General features: G+C 37.1%; 1 long non-coding RNA gene across 1 annotated transcript; it reads left to right on the top strand.

Moving 5' to 3' along the window:
* The first annotated feature begins 2,640 nt into the window (after nt 1-2,640).
* Nucleotides 2,641-19,226, top strand: LOC129040272 (uncharacterized). The gene is made up of 3 exons (XR_008503584.1): nt 2,641-2,724; nt 17,973-18,126; nt 18,740-19,226. It is a non-coding gene; the product is annotated as an uncharacterized LOC129040272 (long non-coding RNA).
* Nucleotides 19,227-19,849: the final 623 nt, after the last annotated feature.

Here is a 19,849-nt window from a genome sequence, read left to right as displayed (position 1 = left end):
GAAAGGCAACTTTAGACTCTCCCAGAGTTCTTTCCTTGCCCAGAGATATGACAAGATACTTCTGCTGAGTATGAAACATTTTCTAAACAAATGGCATATTTGTGTCTATTTCTTTTTTATTTTTAAATATTTTATTATATTTGAATAAAATTTTTCTCCATCATAATCTTACATGTTTTAAGCATTTAAGAACACTACTCTTAAAAAAGAGTCCATAGGCTTCAGACTGCCAAAGATGTTGGTGGTACAAAACATGAGGAATCTCTTAACATTAGTACCGTCTCCAGGCATAAAATCCTCAAGTGTATATGAGCCTGTTTTTTGTACATTGCTTTGTGGAGAATAAACACTACTTCTACTGCCAATCTTTCTAAAGAGTCTTTGACTTCCACTGCCAGCAGAAGTTGGGTAATAAATGTAAACATTGTGATCTTCTGCACTGACTGGCTTTTCTACAAATGGCTTTTGAAAAACTTCCCCATTTACTTCTACATGATCTTCCCCTTCAATCAGATTACATTCTTTGGGATTATTTGGGTCATGGTTCAAAATTGCATAACGAGGAAGTAAAATAGCTTCAGCTTGAAGAATACTATATACCTCTCTCCAATCTTGTATGAGATACTGCATATTCAAGTCATTGATTACAAGTGGATTCCTGAGTTTTGCATAGGCAACCACTTTGTCCAGTGGAAATCCTTTAGAATGGAAAGAAAAAAGACAATCACATAAAGGCCAGTTTTCCACTGGTTCCCTCAAAATAACCTCCTCTTCAAATACCACTACTGTGATATATTTAAATAAGGAGATCCATTCAAGAATTTGCTTCATTGGTTTGGATTTGGATTTCTTTGCCATGGAACATATTCCAACCACAATCTGCCTTTCTGGTGGAGAATCATCTTCCTCCTCATGGTCTTTATCTGCATGGTGGAAGAAATGTCGATAATTTCCAGGATTTATTTCTGTGTCTTCTGGTCCAATGAAGAATCTGGGGGCTTCATTCATTTTTATTTTATTTGATGTAGATATAATTGAAATGATTTATATTAAAACTGCCCCTAAATAAATAGCATCAGAAGAAAGCATTCTCCATATGTTAGCTGACACACAGGTCTGTGACAGCTTGTTTCTGCTTATACAATCACTTCATTTTATGATGACTTTTGGCAAATGCTATTTTGTTCTTAGATATCATTGCTTCATTGTTGATATCAAAGTTGTTGATATCAATTCAAAATACAAAGACAGTGAGGCTATTGCTTTCTTGAGTTGATTCAGCAATCTTTTTACCTGCCACAAATGCGGTCGTCACGTGAGCAGTTGTGAGATGGTCAAGCCCATGCAGGTCTAGGTTTCCCCCTTTCATTCTGGAGGCAGGGGTGAAGTGTTCATCAAGATTTGTGTCTATGTCTGAAAAAAATTAATTTAATTATAAAGTCTCTTATGGTTAAAAGAACTCCTATTCTGATTGACTTATAGAGATGAATAAGAAATTCAATAATCTTCAGGAAGAAGAGAGAAAAATTTATATCATAATGTTTTAAGTGTGCTTACCATTTATGAAAGCTTGAGAGGCTTGCTGAAGCCATAACTCAATAAAAGAAGAAGGAGAAGTATGAGGAGGAGGAGGAGGAGCTTACTATAAAATTAATGGCCTTGGTTGCAAAGTCTCAAGATAAGAGGCAGAAAAATATAAGTAGTTACCAGTTTGGAAAACAGTGGGGGTAGGGGAGAATTCTAAGAGAACAGTACTTTTAAACAAAAATTGGAAAGTTTTAATATTTGGTAAATACAGAAAAAATTGTAAACAAATAAGTTTAGGTTATATTCCCTATCAAGGTGAATCACTGGACAAATTAAATTGGTTTTGTAATTTGACTTTAAAAATAGCTATATGTTTTCCCCTGATTTTATCACAGTGTGAAAAATGTTAGCATATTATTTTCTCATGAGAAACCTAATTAATTCTGATTTGCTAGATTTCCTATACTGATTTTTACTTCCATTAACTGTTAAAAAGTATAAAATTATCGTTCAACCATCTTTTGAAAGATTTGCTCTTGTGAGCTTCAGATAATACCATAAATCATATAGACCTAGTAACTTTACTTATACTACCTATATCGAATTTTAAATATCATATTTGTCTGATGAACTATTTTAAGATCAATAAGGATTGTGTCTCTTTCATGTCAACCTCAAACAATTTCCAAAATCTCTGGCTGACTTCAAGACCCCAGACTATTGTTAAACTAATTAATTTCATTAAAATAGTCTTTGGTTGTCTGGATATTTTCTAAGTAGAACTAAATTCATAAATATAGAATATAAAAACAAGCAAATATCATTTAATTATATATATGTATATATCTTATTCATTTACATTCTAGATTGTCCATTAGTTAACATGATAGAAAAAAGATGTGTAAATACCTTAAGGTCGTTGGTTTGGCTGTGTCCCCACTGAAATCTCATCTTGAATTATAGCTCCCATAATCACCATGTGTCATAGGAAGGGCCCAGTGAGAGGTAATTGAATAATGGGGGCAGGTTTTTCCCATGCTGTTCTCAGGATAGTAAATAAGTCTCACAAGATCCGATAATTTTATAAAAAGGCAGTTCCCCTGCACATGCTCCCTGGCCTGCGGCCATGTAAGACATGGTTTTGCTTTTCCTTTGCCTTCCACCATGATTGTGAGGCCTCCCCAGCCATGTGGAACTGTGAGTTCATTAAACCTCTTTTCTTTATAAATTACCCAGTCTTAGATATGTCTTTATTAGCAGCATAAGAACAGACTAAAACAGTCATGTTAGTATACATGGTCATTTTTCCTACTTTATAAAATATAGAAAAGATATAGAAGCATGTTCACAGACCATTAGCAACCTTCACTGGAGTTCATTCAGGGCTAAAACACTTGTCTGTGATAGACAGTTCTCAGTTATCTACATCCTAATTGTTCTGTGACTGTGCGCATTCACTAGTTAGTTGCTTTTGTTAAAAGATGTAAATAAAATAATGATATATTCATTACAAAGCGAGAAATATGCAAAATAATGGGCATGTTTTATCCATTTGTCTATCAAGGGAACTGGTAAAATTTTACTAAGATAGTAAAAGAAATTTAGCATATGCATTGTTTTATGTATTAATAAGGCAAGCGTATTTTGAAGCTACAGTCAAGAGTTTTAAATTTGTCATTTAACCATATGTGCATTTATGTATATTAAAAAATATACATACAGAGGTGTAATAAATTAATAAACAAAAGATATAAATAATAAACAAGGGATCATTCAGAGAAACAATTCACCTATAAGTATAGTTTCAGTGCCTTTGTCATACTATTGAATGACTTGTTTAACAAAAGTTCACCTCTGAAAAAGATAATCATGTGGTTTCTGTCTTTGGTTCTGTTTATATGCTGGATTACGTTTATTGATTTTCATATGTTGAACCAGCCTTGCATCCCAGGGATGAAGCCCACTTGATCATGGTGGATAAGCTTTTTGATGTGTTGCTGGATTTGGTTTGCCAGTATTTTATTGAGGATTTTTGCATCAATGTTCATCAAGGGTATTAGTCTAAAATTCTCTTTTTTGGTTGTGTCTCTGCCAGGCTTTGGTATCAGGATGATGCTGGCCTCATAAAATGAGTTAGGGAGGATTCCCTCTTTTTCTATTGATTGGAATAGTTTCAGAAAGAATGGTACCAGCTCCTTGTACCTCTGGTAGAATTCGGCTGTGAATCCATCTGTTCCTGGACTGTTTTTGGTTGGTAAGCTATTAATTATTGCCTCAATTTCAGAGCCTGTTACTGGTCTATTCAGAGATTCAAATTCTTCCTGGTTTAGTCTTGGGAGAGTGTATGTGTCGAGGAATTTATCCATTTCTTCTAGATTTTCTAGTTTATTTGTGTAGAGGTGTTTATAGTATTCTCTGATGGTAATTTGTATTTCTGTGGGATCGGTGGTGATATCCACTTCATCTTTTTTTATTGCATCTATTTGATTCTTCCCTCTTTTCTTCATTAGTCTTGCTAGCGGTCTATCAATTTTGTTGATGTTTTCTAAAAACCAGCTCCTGGATTCATTGATTTATTTGAAGGGTTTTTTGGGTCTCTATCTCCTTCAGTTCCGCTGTGATCTTAGTTATTTCTTGCCTTCTGCTAGCTTTTGACTGCGTTTGCTCTTGCTTCTCTAGTTCTTTTAATTGTGATGTTAGGGTGTCAATGTTAGATCTTTTCTGCTTTCTCCTGTGGGCATTTAGTGCTATAAATTTCCCTCTACACACTGCTTTGAATGTGTCCCAGAGATTCTGGTATGTTGTGTCTTTGTTCTCATTAGTTTCAAAGAACATCTTTATTTCTGCCTAGAAGACAATTTTGTGATGAGTGATGTTTATCTGATTTCTGTCATATTATCCCATGTGTCCTGTTTACCAATTCATTTTTCTTTTTTTCCTTTTGGATTGATACATTTTCCTGTTTCTTTTGCTTACCAACTGCTACTGTAGCATCCACAGCAGCTAACACATGTGAAGTATTTCTCATGATTGGTAATTCTATAAGCCTGTCACTCTCTCTCAATTGCAGCTTTACTGAAGGATGACTGATTGTATCTTTAAGATACCTTCTAAGACCCATTAAAGAAACTTCATGCTTGCTACCTAGTCTGTATGTTGAGGAAGACCATTCCAGATATACTTTCAAATTTTGATGAAAATCTGTTTAGTCTTTTTCACATGATATGGTAACAGAAAATTGACCATATTTTAATATGTATATGTAAAGAATAATATGTATATAATAATGGAACTATTTAAAATCTAGTTAACAACAAATTAATAAATGCCAGGTCTGTCCCACAGACCCTGGCTGACAGATGAAATAAGTACTCAGACACAGGTATGCAGTTTAAGAGCAGCTAGGTGACCTCCTGGCTCTAGTGGTCAGAGGGCAGCCTCAAGAAGCTGGTGCTGCTTGCTTTTATTCAGTGCAGGCACAATGCCAAAAACCTGGAGTCAACACAACCTGTAGGTAATTAAGGTTTATTTTTCCCCTTTCTGAGAACTTCATGTGCTGATGATCAAAGGTCAGTTCCTGGTCAACATAAGTACACAGCCTGTTTAAGATAAATTCCCCCACACTTCCTTGTACCTACTCCTTGCCCTCTGCCTCCAGGTTATAGAACAGCTGCCTTCAGCTATTCTCCCCCAAGGGCTCTGCAGAAACTTCTGACCTTTCAGAAGGTTTGTGTCCTTTCCCTATAGTATTTCCCACTACTCCGATGAATCCCCCACAAATAAAAGGTATTCTGCTTTACTTGATAATCTTATTTTCTATAATTTCTATGAAAACCCTAACCTCTTGCCATTGTTTTGAAACCTCAAAAGTATTCCTTGTAAAGGGTTTCCAAATATATGACCTGGAGAACAAAACAGAAAAATCAAAAGAAAGATAGTATTCCAGGGAAAAATATCAAATTTGGATAAATTGATTAATACAGTAAAAGTCCAACATGACTATTAATCAAAACATGCAAATTAAAATAAGTTACAAATTTTCATCTATTAACTTGTCAAAGATGAAAAAAATAAGGAAAGTTGAGAAGAAGTTGCTATTGATTAAATTAGGTAACTTGTATGGTATTTGACATGTAGTTGGCACATAGTAATTATTTAATAAATATTACTAAATGTATTATTGCTCTCAATATTATAATTTTATTTGACAAGGCTAGTGGGAATGTTAACTGGTAAAATATTTCTAGAGATTACATCAAAATCCTTAAAAATGTTTATTCTCGGCTGGGTGCAGTGGCTCACACCTGTAATCTCAGCACTTTGGGAGGCCAAGGTGGGCAGATACCTGAGGTCTGAAGTTTGAGACCAGCCTGGCCAACATGGGGAAACCCCATCTCTACTGAAGATACAAAAAAAAAAAATAGCCAGCCATGGTGGCATGCGCCTGTTATCCCAGCTAATCAGGAGGCTGAGACAGAAGAATCGCTTGAACCCATGAGGCGGAGGTTGCAGTGAGCCAAGATGGCGCCACTGCACTCCAGCCTGTGTGACAGAGCAAGACTCCGTCTCAAAAAAAAAAAAGTTTATTGTCTTTGACCCAGGAAGTATGTGAATTTCAGGATTATTTGCCAAAGAAATAACTGGATAAGTACACAGTGAATCAAGTTCAATGATGGTTATTTCACCACTGCTTAAAAAAGTAAAAATATTAGTCTATATATTCAACAATAGGAAATTGGAAAACTAAATTCTGATATTTAGTATATAGTTTGTGAAAACATTAAAAACGATGGCAATTATATCTTTATGGAGGAAATGTTCATGATTATTATATTTTCAAAAGACAAATATAAAATTACACATATAATAAAACTCAACCTTTCCTCCAGAAAAAAACTTCAACCTTGTAAAAATAAGATTATAAATAAATGTCTGTATTCTATGCAATAAATTATACAAGCTATATACCAAATATTAACATCATTTATTTTTGTATTTATCTTAATTTGTGGGGTTTTAAAATAATTAGCCCATACTTATAATCTTATGAATCAACCTTATTTTAAAAATAAGTCAGTTTAAACCTGTTGAGGCAATTTTGCCATTGTTCCTGTCCCACTCTCCTCCTTGTTGTTAGCTATTTTGGCTATGTTAATCTTGCCTTTGTTAATCCCGGATACTGATGAGTTGTTGCTGTGCCATGATTTTGACCTCCCAATAACTCAACCACTTATGATCTTAATCTCAGAGTTTTGACGTGATTCTCCTGGTTGAAACTTTCCTGGTTCCACTCCATGACTCTTTAACCTATAACCAAATACACGGCTGCCTTTAGCCTATAACCAAATGTACACAAGTCCCTCAGTATAAACTGATTCTTCCAGTTCAACATCAGATTAAGAGTAAATGCTGAGATTTCAAATACTTAGGAATCTATTTTAATTTTTTGAAAAGCATATATGTAGAAAAACACAACAACTAGACCTATAGGAAGGAGGTATTATTACATATTGATACTTATTATTATGAAATATTATTAAATCATTATTATGAAATCTTATTACAGACTGATCCTGGTTCAAAATACTCACATCGCCAAGAATTTTTAATTATCTGAAGCTCAAGTCTTTGAAGTATGATAGCGGCTTATTATTATTATAAGTAATGTCTTATTCAGGTTTTTTCTTTCTTCTTGATGTAATTATAGTAATTTCTACAGTTACGGAAAAGTATGTTTTGTTTGTTTCTAAATTTATTAACAAAACTTTTCATAGCACCCTTGTGATTTTTAAAAATCTCTCCTAAATCTGTAGCTATTCCTCCTATAAATTCTAAAACTGTTTAAACATTGTATCTTTTCTTTACCAGTCTTGCTAGAGGCACACCTATTTTTAGTTTTTTTTCCAAAAATCAGTTTTTAATTTTGTTGACTCTGTTGTTTGTTTTCTACCACACTAATTCCTGTTCTTGTACACAAATGTGTATAGAAGCTTTATTTTTAATACTCATAAACTAGAAACAACCTAAATATCCATCAATGAATTCTGGTATATCCAACAAAATGCTACTCAGCAGAAAAGGAACAATTAGTGATACTCTAAACATGAATGAATCTTAAAATTATGGTAAATAAGTAAGCCAAAAAAGATACATACTGTATGATTCCATTTATATAAAATTCTAGAAAATGCAAATTCATCTACAGTGACAGAAGCAGATCAGTGGATGCCTGGGAACAGGAATGAAGGAAGGATAACAAAGAGGCATGAGGACATTCTGGGGTGATGGAAATACTTGTCATCTCAATTGTGGTGATGGTTTGGTATATGGTATACATATATCAAAACTCATTCAAGTTGTACAATTTAAATATGTAGAGTTAATTGTACATCAGTTATACCTTAAGAGAGCTGTTGGCCAGGTACTGTAGCTCATGCCTGTAATCCCAGCACTTTGGGAGTCTGAGGCAGGAGGACTGCTTGAACCCAGGAGTTTGAGATGAGCCTGGGCAACATGGTGAGACCTCATCTCTACAAAAACTTTAAAAATTAAAAAATTAGCCAGAAGTGGTGGCATGCGCCCATAGTCCCAGCTACTTGGGAGGCTGAGGTGAGAGAATCACTTGAGCCCAGGAGGTCAAGGTTGCAGTGAGCTGTGATCCCACTTCTGCACTCCAACCTGGGTAACAGAGAGAGACCCTACCTAAAAAAAAAAAAAAAAAAAAAAAGAAAAAAAAAGGAAAAAATAAGCAGTTAAATAAAAGCTAAAAAGCATAGAGACAGATGAGTAACAAAGCACAGAATCTTTGTAACTAGGCACAATTTAGCTTGATTAGCATAGCTTCCTAGAAAAAGGGAAATGGTTCCTTGGTTCTTACAGTTGCAAGGAACAAAGATCTGCTCAGCTATTTTAAGAGGTTTTACTATGAAGTTACGGCTAGACTTTTATGCTACTCGAAGAACAAAGTGCCAAAGTATAATACGGTCTAGTGACAACTGAAACCAGACAACAGGTCTTAGAAACAATTAATATAATCATCTCTATTTGAAGATGTGAAGTTTTTATTTTCCTGTCTCTCCTGGTAATTTTATTTTTCTTTACTCATTTTCTCTCTACCCATTGGCTTCCAGTGCTCATAGTTTCTGTTTCTCTATAACTTTATGACAATCATGAGCTCTCTATTGGTGAACTTTCAGTTGCCCACAACCAATACCTCTGCTTCTATGACTTAAATTCCCAAGACAGCCAATCTGATTGGCTAAATTCATCATTTTGTGCCAGGCTATTGGTAAAATCCTGACTGGGTCATGAATTGACTTCTGTTAGGTCAGATTGCCTATCCCTTGGCCCAAACAGCCATAGGCCAGAGGCAGCAAGGTCACTCATAGTTCAGAACACAGCTGCTTGGGGAGCACAAGAGCTACACAGGGCAAATTCCCATAGAAGCAGACAGATATAAAGACAATAGCCACTGCTTGACATCTCTAGTAGACTCACTTTATGCTGAAATTATGTCATCAACCAAGTGACCTACACATAGCCTGTGGGCCTCTTGTTGGTCATATCAACTGAAGAAAAAGATAAATCAAACTTTTAAAAAATAGTTTTATTCAGAAGTCTTACTGAGGACTGTAGACCATAGACCACAGCATGGGAGCTGTTCTGTCAGACTGCTTCAGCACAATATTTCAGCTCACGGCTAATAAACAGGTAGCAGAAGTTTAGTATGTGAAAAATCATACCAAAGTTTGGGTACAGTAGTACATCTGATTTTAGATTACAGAAGCATAATCATTCATTCCATCAGATGTTATCTTATGTGCAGGAAAAGTCAAGGACAAGGGTCATTTATCTTTCAAGGAATATAGTGACTCAGGCAAGAGATGTGAGGGTATGGTGATGTGCTCTATCTTGTTTGTCCTCGAAGCACCCCTCTTTCTCAGAATCAGAGACTTTGTGAAATCATGTTGGCAAGCATAAATGAGCAAGTATGACTTCTTATCTTTGCTACTTTGTCTCTCAAGCATTTCCTTATATGACCATGTTACTCTGACTCTGGCCAACACAAGAGTTCTATTAAAATTGCTGTTTGGTCTCAGATATTTCCAGTTTCTTTTCAAATCCTCCAGGTGTAGTCCTCTCACTCTAGTTCTGGATTATGCTCTATTCTTTGGCTCTCAAAGGATTTTGGCATGTGAAGGTGGCATTTACTGAGCACAGTGTGTCTGATCTGACCATATAAGCATTCTCTTTGTCCTTCTATTGGTTCCCAAGACCCAGGAAATCCTACTCTTGCTCCTAACTTGTTTCTCTCTGTTTTCTGGCTGGAAGAATGTACACTACATGGTAAAGACTGGTTTTACCCTTTGGGAAATCTCAGCTCCTTCACCTATTATGGTCCAAATTAGAATCTGAGTTTACTATCTGATCTTATTTGGGAAAACTGATAATTTCATATTTCTGAGTCTACAAAGTTAAGAAGGTCTATCTGTGGTTCCAAGGTGACATACCTCCTAAGGGCCACCTAAAAATGAATATACAGATTAATCTTTCAAATGTAAAAGAAAGAAGTCTTTAAGAAAGAAAACCTCACTAAGGATTAGTTCCTGGGATCTAAGCCAAATAGCTACATCTAGTGCCTGAAGTAGGATCAACAATTTTTAAGCATGACTTTTGCTCTATAAATAGAAGTGTCAATGAATGTGAAACTGGCTTTTCACTGGCAGAGCTGACAAAGGCTTAAGTAACACCAGAGGCTTGGCAGTGGTATAATCATAAATTACTTTCCTATGAAATAACTTTTTATAAAATCATAATGTAATGTGCCCAGTTCTATTACTACTGCTACAGAAGACAGAAAAAGCATTTGAGGAAAAAAAAAAAAAACATGGAAAAGAAAAAAAATCAGGTACCAAAAAATGCTGTTGTTTAAAAAAAAATTAGCTTTATAATTACAATTCAATCATCTTTTTTTTCTATGTGTCTGAGGGAGAAAAAATATGAATGCTACCAAGAGTTTTGCACTTGGTTCAAAATCACCTTCTCTCAAACTCTGTCATAATTCTTAATAATTTCAATATTCACAAAGATGATCCCTCCAACAACATGGCCTCTGTGTTCTCTGGCTTCCCTTCCTACAATAATCCTGTTATATACTTCAAAAGCTCACTCTACAATGATAACCTAGACCTTGTCTTTACTATAACTGCTCCTGTTCCACCTAACCACTACCCTCTATCATTTCAGCTCATTCTCTCCAATCTTCCAGTTCCATTAACTTTTCAAACTCACTAGGCATGCCAATGTATTGAACCTATTACCTCTGTATTTTTATTCACCCCTCACATCCTTACTTCTCAAGTGTAAAGAAATAGGAGACAGTCTATATTGACATAATAATTTTACACTCTTCACTCAAACTTCCAACATTTCCTCATTCTCTGCTAATGACCTTATTTCCTATTTCATTGAGAAATAGGAACAATCAGAAGAAAGTCTCCAACTATTTCCTCCATCATGTCTACCAATCTATGGGCATCTAAACTGATATACTCTTACTTTCCTTTCTGCATGCAGGTCTTCTCTTCAGGAATATATGACTACATATAAGATTTTGTATTTAACTCCAAAGGGTTCTCAGATCCATTTTAAGTTCATTCAGGAACTGCAGGTTAAGAACCACTAACCTGGAGAACTAAAGATGGCCTATCAATTGTATCATATGACCATGGGTTAGGGAGAGAAGCAGTGGAGGCCAAAGCAACTTTATCTTGGGTGCTACTCTGCAATGATGACTTCTGATTCACCCTATTTCTGAGAACACCTCTAAGATTTATATTGTATCTATTGTCCCTTGTGTAAGGACACATAATTAAAGTAAGTCCTGCCCTTAGGTCAAAATGACCTTGATGTTATTATATTTAAATTGTCCTGTATGTCTCTCTGAGTCACACTTTCCTTATGGTATATAAGCCCTAGGTCTGGGGAAAATGTCACTGAGATCCGACATTTTGTTGCCCAAGCTGAAGTGTGGTGGCACAAACACAGCTCAATGCAACCTTTTTTTTTTTCTTTTTTTTTAATTAATTAATTTATTTATTATTATTATACTTTAGGTTTTAGGGTACACGTGCGCAATGTGCAAGTTAGCTACATATGTATACATGTGCCATGCTGGTGCGCTGCACCCACTAACTCATCATCTAGCATTAGGTATATCTCCCAGTGCTATCCCTCCCCCCTCCCGCCACCCCACAACAGTCCCCAGAGTGTGATGTTCCCCTTCTTGTGTCCATGTGTTCTCATTGTTGAATTCCCACCTATGAGTGAGAATATGTGGTTTTTGGTTTTTTGTTCTTGCGATAGTTTACTGAGAATGATGATTTCCAATTTCATCCATGTCCCTACAAAGGACATGAACTCATCATTTTTTATGGCTGCATAGTATTCCATGGTGTATATGTGCCACATTTTCTTAATCCAGTCTATCATTGTTGGACATTTGGCTTGGTTCCAAGTCTTTGCTATTGTGAATAATGCCGCAATAAACATATGTGTGCATGTGTCTTTATAGCAGCATGATTTATAGTCCTTTGGGTATATACCCAGTAATGGGATGACTGGGTCAAATGGTATTTCTAGTTCTAGATCCCTGAGGAATCACCACACTGACTTCCACAAGGGTTGAACTAGTTTACAGTCCCACCAACAGTGTAAAAGTGTTCCTATTTCTCCACATCCTCTCCAGCACCTGTTGTTTCCTGCCTTTTTAATGATTGCCATTCTAACTGGTGTGAGATGGTATCTCATTGTGGTTTTGATGTGCGTTTCTCTGATGGTCATGATGCTGAGCATTTTTTCATGTGTTTTTTGGCTGCATAAATGCCTTCTTTTGAGAAGTGTCTGTTCATGTCCTTCGCCCACTTTTGATGGGGCTGTTTGTTTTTTTCTTGTAAATTTGTTTGAGTTCATTGTAGATTCCGGATATTAGCCCTTTGTCAGATGAGTAGGTTGCGAAAATTTTCTCTCATTTTGTAGGTTGCCTGTTCACTCTGATGGTAGTTTCTTTTGCTGTGCAGAAACTCTTGAGTTTAATTAGATCCCATTTGTCAATTTTGGCTTTTGTTGCCATTGCTTTTGGTGTTTTAGACATGAAGTCCTTGCCCATGCCTATGTCCTGAATGGTAATGCCTAGGTTTTCTTCTAGGGTTTTTATGGTTTTAGGTCTAAAGTTTAAGTCTTTAATCCATCTTGAATTGATTTTTGTATAAAGTGTAAGGAAGGGATCCAGTTTTAGCTTTCTCCATATGGCTAGCCAGTTTTCCCAGCACCATTTATTAAATAGGGAATGCAACCTTAACCTCCCGGGCTCAAGCAATCTTCCTGCCTTAGCTTCTCAGGTAGCTGCATGTACAGGTGTGTGCCACCATACCAAGGAAATTTTTTACTTTTTGTAGAGATGGGATCTCATTATGTTATCCAGGTTGGTCTCAAACTCCTGGGCTCGAGCCTCCTGCCTTGGCCTCCCAAAGTGCTGAGATTATAGGTGTGAGACAGTGTTCTCAACCTTGATGAACATATATGCAAAAATCCTCAACAAAATATTAGTAAACCAAATCCAGTAGCACATCAAAAAGCTAATCCGACAGGATCAAGTAGGCTTTATCCCTGGGATAAAAGGTTGGTTCAACATATGCAAATCAGTAAATGTGATTCATCACATAAATGGAACTAAAGATAAAAACCACATGATCATCTCAGTAGATGCAGAAAAGTCTTGATAAAAGTCAACATTCCATCATGTTAAAAACCCTCAACTAACTAGGTACTGAAGTGATGGCTCAAAACAGTAAGATTCACTTATGACAAACCCACAGCCAACATCATACTGAAGAGACAAGGATGCCCAGTCTTACCACTCCTATTCAACACAGTACTGAAATTCCTAGCCAGAGCAATCAGGCAAGGGAAAGAAATAAAAGACACCCAAGTAGAAAGAGAGGAAGTCAAGATGTTGCAAGTCAGCAACATCTCTGCTTGCAGACAATGTAATTCTATACCTATAAAACCCCAGTCTCTGCCCAAAAGCTCCTAAGTCTGATAAACCACTTCAGCAAAATTTCAATGTACAAAAATCAGTAGCATTTTTTTTTTAAGATGGAGTCTCACTCTGTCACCCAGGCTGGAATGCAGTGGTGCAATCTCAGCTCACTGCAACCTCTGCCTCCTGGGTTCAAGCAATTCTCCTGCCTCAGCCTCCTGAGTAGCTGGGATTACAGGCATGTGCCACCACACCCAGCTAATTTTTGTATTTTTAGTAGAGATGAGGTTTCACCCTGTTGGCCAGGCTGGTCTCAAACTCCTGACCTCAGGTGATTCACTCACCTCAGCATCCCAAAGCGCTGGGATTACAGGCATGAGCCACTGCATCCAGAAAAAATCAGTAGCATTTCTATACACCAACAATGTTCAAGCTGAGAGCCAAATCAAGAATGCAGTCCCATTCACAACAGGCACAAAAAGAACAAAATACCTAGAAATACAGCTAACCAGGGAGGTGGAAGATCTCTACGAGAATTACAAAACACTGCTCAAAGAAATCAGACACAACACAGAAAAACAGAAAAACATTCCATGCTCATGGATAGGAAGAATCAATATTGTTAGAATGACTATACTTCCCAAAGCAATTTACAGATTCAATGCTATTCCTGTCAAACTACCAATGACATTATTCACAGAGTTTAAAAAAAACACTATTTTAAAATGTATGTGAACCAAAAAGGAGCCCAAATAGCCAGGGCAACCCTAAGCAAAAAGAACAAAGCTACAGACATCACGCTACCCAAATTCAAACTATACTACAAGGCTACAGTAACCAAAACGGCATAGTACCGGTACAAAAACAGACATAAAGACCAATGGAACAGAATAGAGAGCCCAGAACTAAAGCTGCATACCTACAACCATCTGATCTTCAACAAAGTCAACAAAAACAAGCAATGGGGATAAGACTCCCTATTCAATAAATGGTGTTGAGGTAACTGGCTACCCACATGCAGAAAATTAAAACTGGATGCCTTCCTTATATCATATACAAAAATTAACTCAGGATGGAATAAAGCCATAAATGTAAAAGCTAAAACTATAAAAACTCTGGAAGATAACCTAGGAAATACCATTCTGGACACAAGCCCTGGAAAAGATTTCATGACAAAGATGACAAAAACAATTGCAACAAAAATGAAAATTGACAAATGGGACCTAATTAAAGTAATGAGCTTCTGCATAGCAAAATAAACTATCAACAAAGTAAGCAGACAACCTACAGAATGGTAGAAAATATTTGCAAACACAGGTCTAATATAAATATAAAATATTTGCAACAAAGGTCAATATCTAGAATCTATAAGGAACTTAAATAAATTAACAAGCAAAAAGCAAACAATTCCATTAAAAAGTAAGCAAAAGACATGAACAGATACTTTTGAAAAGAAGAGATACACGTGGCCAACAAGCATATGAAAAAATACTCATGCTCATCATCCGTAATCAATAGAGAAATGCAAATCAAAACCACAATGAGATACCATCTCACACCAGTCAGAATCTCTACCATTAAAAAGCCGAAAAATAACAGATGCTGGTGAGGTTGTGGAGAAAAGGGAACACTGGCCTGGCACATTGGTTCACACCTGTAATCACACTACTTTGGGAGACCAAGGTGGAGGATGGCTTGAGCCCCAGAGTTAGAGACCAGCCTGGGCAACATAAAGAGATCCCACTTCTACAAAAAATTAGCCAGGCACGGTGCCCTGTGCCTGTAGTCCCAGCCACTTGGGATGCTGAGGAAGGAAGATGGTTTGGGCTGGGGAGGTTGAGGCTGAAGTGAGCCATGATCAAGCCGCTGCACTCCAGCCTGAGTGACAGAGTGACACTCTATCTCAAAAAAAAGGAAAAACAAAAAGAAAAGGGAATGCTTATACACTGCTGATGGCAATGTAAATTAGTTCAGCCACTGTGGAAAGCAATGTGGCAATTTCTCAAAGAACTCAACACAGAATTACCAGAAATCCCATTACTGGGTACGTACCCAGAGGAATATACATCATTCTACCATAAAGACACATGCACGTGTATGTTCATCACAGCATTATTCACAACAGAAAAGACATGGAATCAACCTAAATACCCATCAACGGTAGACTGGATAAAGAAAATATGGTGGCCGGGCATGCTGGCTCACGCCTGTAATCCTAGCACTTTGGGAGGCCAAGGTGGGCAGATTGCCTGAGCTCAAGAGTTCAAGACCAGCCTGGGCAACATGGTGAAACCCCATTTCTACTAAAATACAAAAAAAATTAGCTGGGTGTGGCGGCATGTGCCTGCAGTCCCAGCTACTCGGGAGGCTGAGGCAGGAGAATTGCTTGAACCCGGGAGGCAGAAGTTGCAGTGAGCCAAGATCGTGCCACTGAACTCCAGCCTGGGCAACAGAGGGAGACTCCATCTCTAAAGAAAAATAAAATATGGTACATATATACCATGGAATACTCTACAGCCATGAAAAGAAATAAGATCACGTCATTTGCAGCAACATAGATGGCACTCGAGGTCATTATTCTAAGTGCATTTACACAGGAACAGAAAAAAAATATTGGCCCAGTGCTGTGGCTCATGCCTATAATCCCAGCTACTCCATAGGCTAAGGCATGAGAATCGCTTGAATTTGGGAGACGGAGGTTGCAGTGAGCCAGGATCGGGCCACTGCACTCCAGTCTGGGAGAGAGAGTGAGACCCTGTCTCAAAAAAAAAAAAAGAAAAGAAAAGAAAAAAAATATCAGAAGTTCTCACTCATAAGTAGGATCTGAACATTGAGAGTACACATGGACACAAAGAAGGAAACAACAGACACTGGGGCTACTTGAGGGTGGAGGGTAGGAAGAGAGAGATCAAAAAACTACCTATTGGGTACTACACTTATTATCTGGGCGACAAAATAATCTGTGCACCAAACCCGAGACATGCAGTTTACCTATATAATAAACCTGCACGTGTACCTCTGAACCTAAAATAGTTTTTTTTAAAAAAATAAGGTGAATTTAAAAATATATATATTGATGGGGGTGAAACTTAGAGAAAAATTAAAGTCATAGGACTCATCCCAGCAAGGTGGGAATCTTCAAATGGTTATTAAGAAATGGAATGAATAAAATGGAAATTGATGGGGTTAAAACAAAGGTCTTAATACAATGCTACCAAAAGTTGGGTGAACCAAAGGGAGCCCCTGCTGGTCCCTCAACATTAAAGGGCCAATTTTCTGTATTTGCCCGATTGGAGAAATAGTAAAAGAGAAAGCTGACCAACAATTGCCTGAGGTAATGTTGAGGTGGTTAATGAAGATATACAAAGTTCCTTGGCTCAATTCCCTACTGGGAACCCAAAGTGTTTTTCACCAGAGGCTTTTTCACGAAATGATCTTGGGTGGAGAAGAAAAGTTTTTGGGGTTAGAACACAAAAATGTAAAGATTGATAGGATTATGAAAGTTGAAAAGTTTATAAATAAACTTTACATAAAGTTGTGACACCTTTACTTAAATGTTTCATGAAAACAGACATTGTATCCTACTGGAGCATGTTTCTCCTACTTAGTACTGCAAACTAGAAGGCACGTAAATCTGCCCTTTAAGCAATATTAGCTGGACATGCTAAATGGGAGCCAGTAAATTGCTCAAGCCCTCAGAGAGTAGAGTAGAAATGGACTGCTGGTAGGGATGAAACCTCCACTTGATAGCCCTTTGTGGAGTGTTTACTAGGGGTCATGGCAAAGGCCTGTAAGCACCTCCCAACAACCACTACTGGGACTGTGGACTACAGAATTTCTACTTGAGGGGCATTTACTGCCTTGGAATGGGACATTAACAGAACCTACCCCTATGACTGGAGGACATAAAAAGATCTTGACACCTAAAATACACATGCTGTCTGGAATGATGTCAGAGAAACACTCTAACAGGGATAGCAGTGCCCAGAAGAGTTACACAATAAAATGGGAATGGATCTTGCTACCTGAGGAGTGCAAAGAGGATATACTCATGAGCAGCGAGACTCTTTCTCCCCTAGGACTGATCCTGGAACTGGTGAGGAGTTGCTGGATACCATAGTACCTGACAAACAGCTCTAACCTAAGAGTTGCTTGGCTTGTGGATGGCAGTTCCAAGGTCATCAGGCAACATCCTGTTTGGAAGGCATTACTCTGATTGAAGAAGAGTCAAGAAAACTTTTTTCTTTTGAGCTCTTTATAACTTATAATAATTAAGTGTATTTTTGTAAGCAAAATTTGTCCTTCTCTGTATATGAGTTCTCCCAAATTTGAAAACTATTTGTGTTATTTTATGGCAATATAGTTATGTACATATGTTCAATATGAATGTTTTCTTTTGTAATAGGACACAATTGGAGACACATTATTTTACCAAGTCTTTGACTGGAATGGCCTATTTTCAGACATGATCAATCTGCTTGGGGAATTGAAGTTGTCTGTATAGAGACAATAAAAAGCCTATGGAAAGACTGGTTCCCTAAAAAGTTTCCTGACCCATGGTAAGTAATGAATGTCACTTTCTAACAGGATCAGAAATCTCAAGATATTTTGAGACCTCAAGAAGAGAGAAATTTGTACAGGTATTATAAATGCAGTCTAATGGTGAATCCTTGGCTTGGCTTCTGGTGTTCAGGCTTTAAAACACTGGAATGAAAACTTCTGATAGTTCTAGCAAAGCCAACTTAAAAGAACCCTGTATGGCTGATCACTATTCCTGCTACAATTTATTCAAATAACCAGGCCAATATAATGAGACCAAGTTATTTTGCAAATAAATTGGTCCTAGTATAATTTATCCTCGGTAGAAATAAGAAAACTGGAGAAAAAAAAAAATCTTAGATTCTAGCCCTGACCATTGTTTTTGAGTTTTTATAATTTGCCTACAATTTGGACTAAATCCTGAATTATTTCCTGGCTACAAGAAGTCTCTAAAAAGGAACTTGGTTTTAATTTTCTTCATGATGCTTTTAGTTGGCTCCTTACTTGAATAGGCTCCTTTTGTTTTTGTTCTGGAATACAAATTCTCTTCTGATTGTAATCCTTGTGTGGATTGTATTTCTACTATTCAAATTATTGATGCTCTGTATCTTTTGTTGTTTTACTTCTTCCAAGAAAACCAAAGTCATAGTATTCTGAAGACTAGAGAAATTCAACAAAGCCTGTGAATCTCCCTTGTTTGAAATACCAAGGAGTATGTTGGCAATGAGAAACCAATAAGGCACAGTGGGATTTCAAAGGCTCTGAGACCATTGCAAAAGGGAAGGGTGCGTGAGATTCTACACATGAATTAGCGGAATGTGGAGGACAAAGCAACTCCATCTAGGATGCTAATCCACCATGTGGACTTCCCCTGTTCTGGGAAGGCTTCTAAGATTTCCCCTCTCTCTATTGTTTCTTGTGTAAGAGCATGTACTTACTGTAAATCCTCCCCTTAGGTAAAGACAACTTTGATGTTATTGTATTTCAATTGCCCTACATGTCCCTTCTGAGTCACCCTTTCCCTATGGTATATAAGCCCTGGGTCTGAGGGGTAATGGCACCGGGATCCACCATCTTGTCTCACTGCCACATGAAATGCAAACAGGGCTTCTGTTTTTAAGTCTCCATTAAATGTTTCTTTTTGAGAAACATTAATGTGTCAGCCTCTTTCTTCAGCCTCTCAGCTTCCTTAGACTTTGGAGCGTAGGTCTGTATAGTCCTGCTTACCTTGAAATAGATGGGTTAGGGAGAAGGAACACCAGGGAAATGTTCGAATTATTTCACCTAAAAATGTAGAAAAGTTTTGTGAAACAGTGCTTAATTAATAAAAAAAATGTATTTATTGAGAGATGGTTCCATTCCTACTACTGGCAAAAATGTAGATGAAAGATTGTTTGGCATGATGCCAAATATTACCCTATAAATTACTTCCTAATTGCAAAGGGAAAACTGTAACTTTACCATAGAAAGAACTGTCTGTCAATAATCAAATGATCAAATAGCATTGTCACTGAAGAGTCAAACTTTGTAAAATATTTGAAGAGATTTATTCTGAGCCAAATATGAGTGATCATGGCCCACGACACAGTCCTTAGGAGATCCTGAGAACATGTGCTCAGGGTGGTCGGGGTACAGGTTGGTTTTATATATTTTAGGGAAATATGAGACTTCAATCAAATACATTTAAGAAATACATTGGTTCAGTTCAGAAAGGACAACTTGAAGCAGGGGCGGAGCCAGGGG

The sequence above is a fragment of the Pongo pygmaeus genome, chromosome 1 (genome assembly GCF_028885625.2).
Source record: "Pongo pygmaeus isolate AG05252 chromosome 1, NHGRI_mPonPyg2-v2.0_pri, whole genome shotgun sequence".
Lineage (NCBI taxonomy): Eukaryota > Metazoa > Chordata > Mammalia > Primates > Hominidae > Pongo > Pongo pygmaeus.
This window is presented reverse-complemented; position numbering and strand designations above follow the sequence as displayed.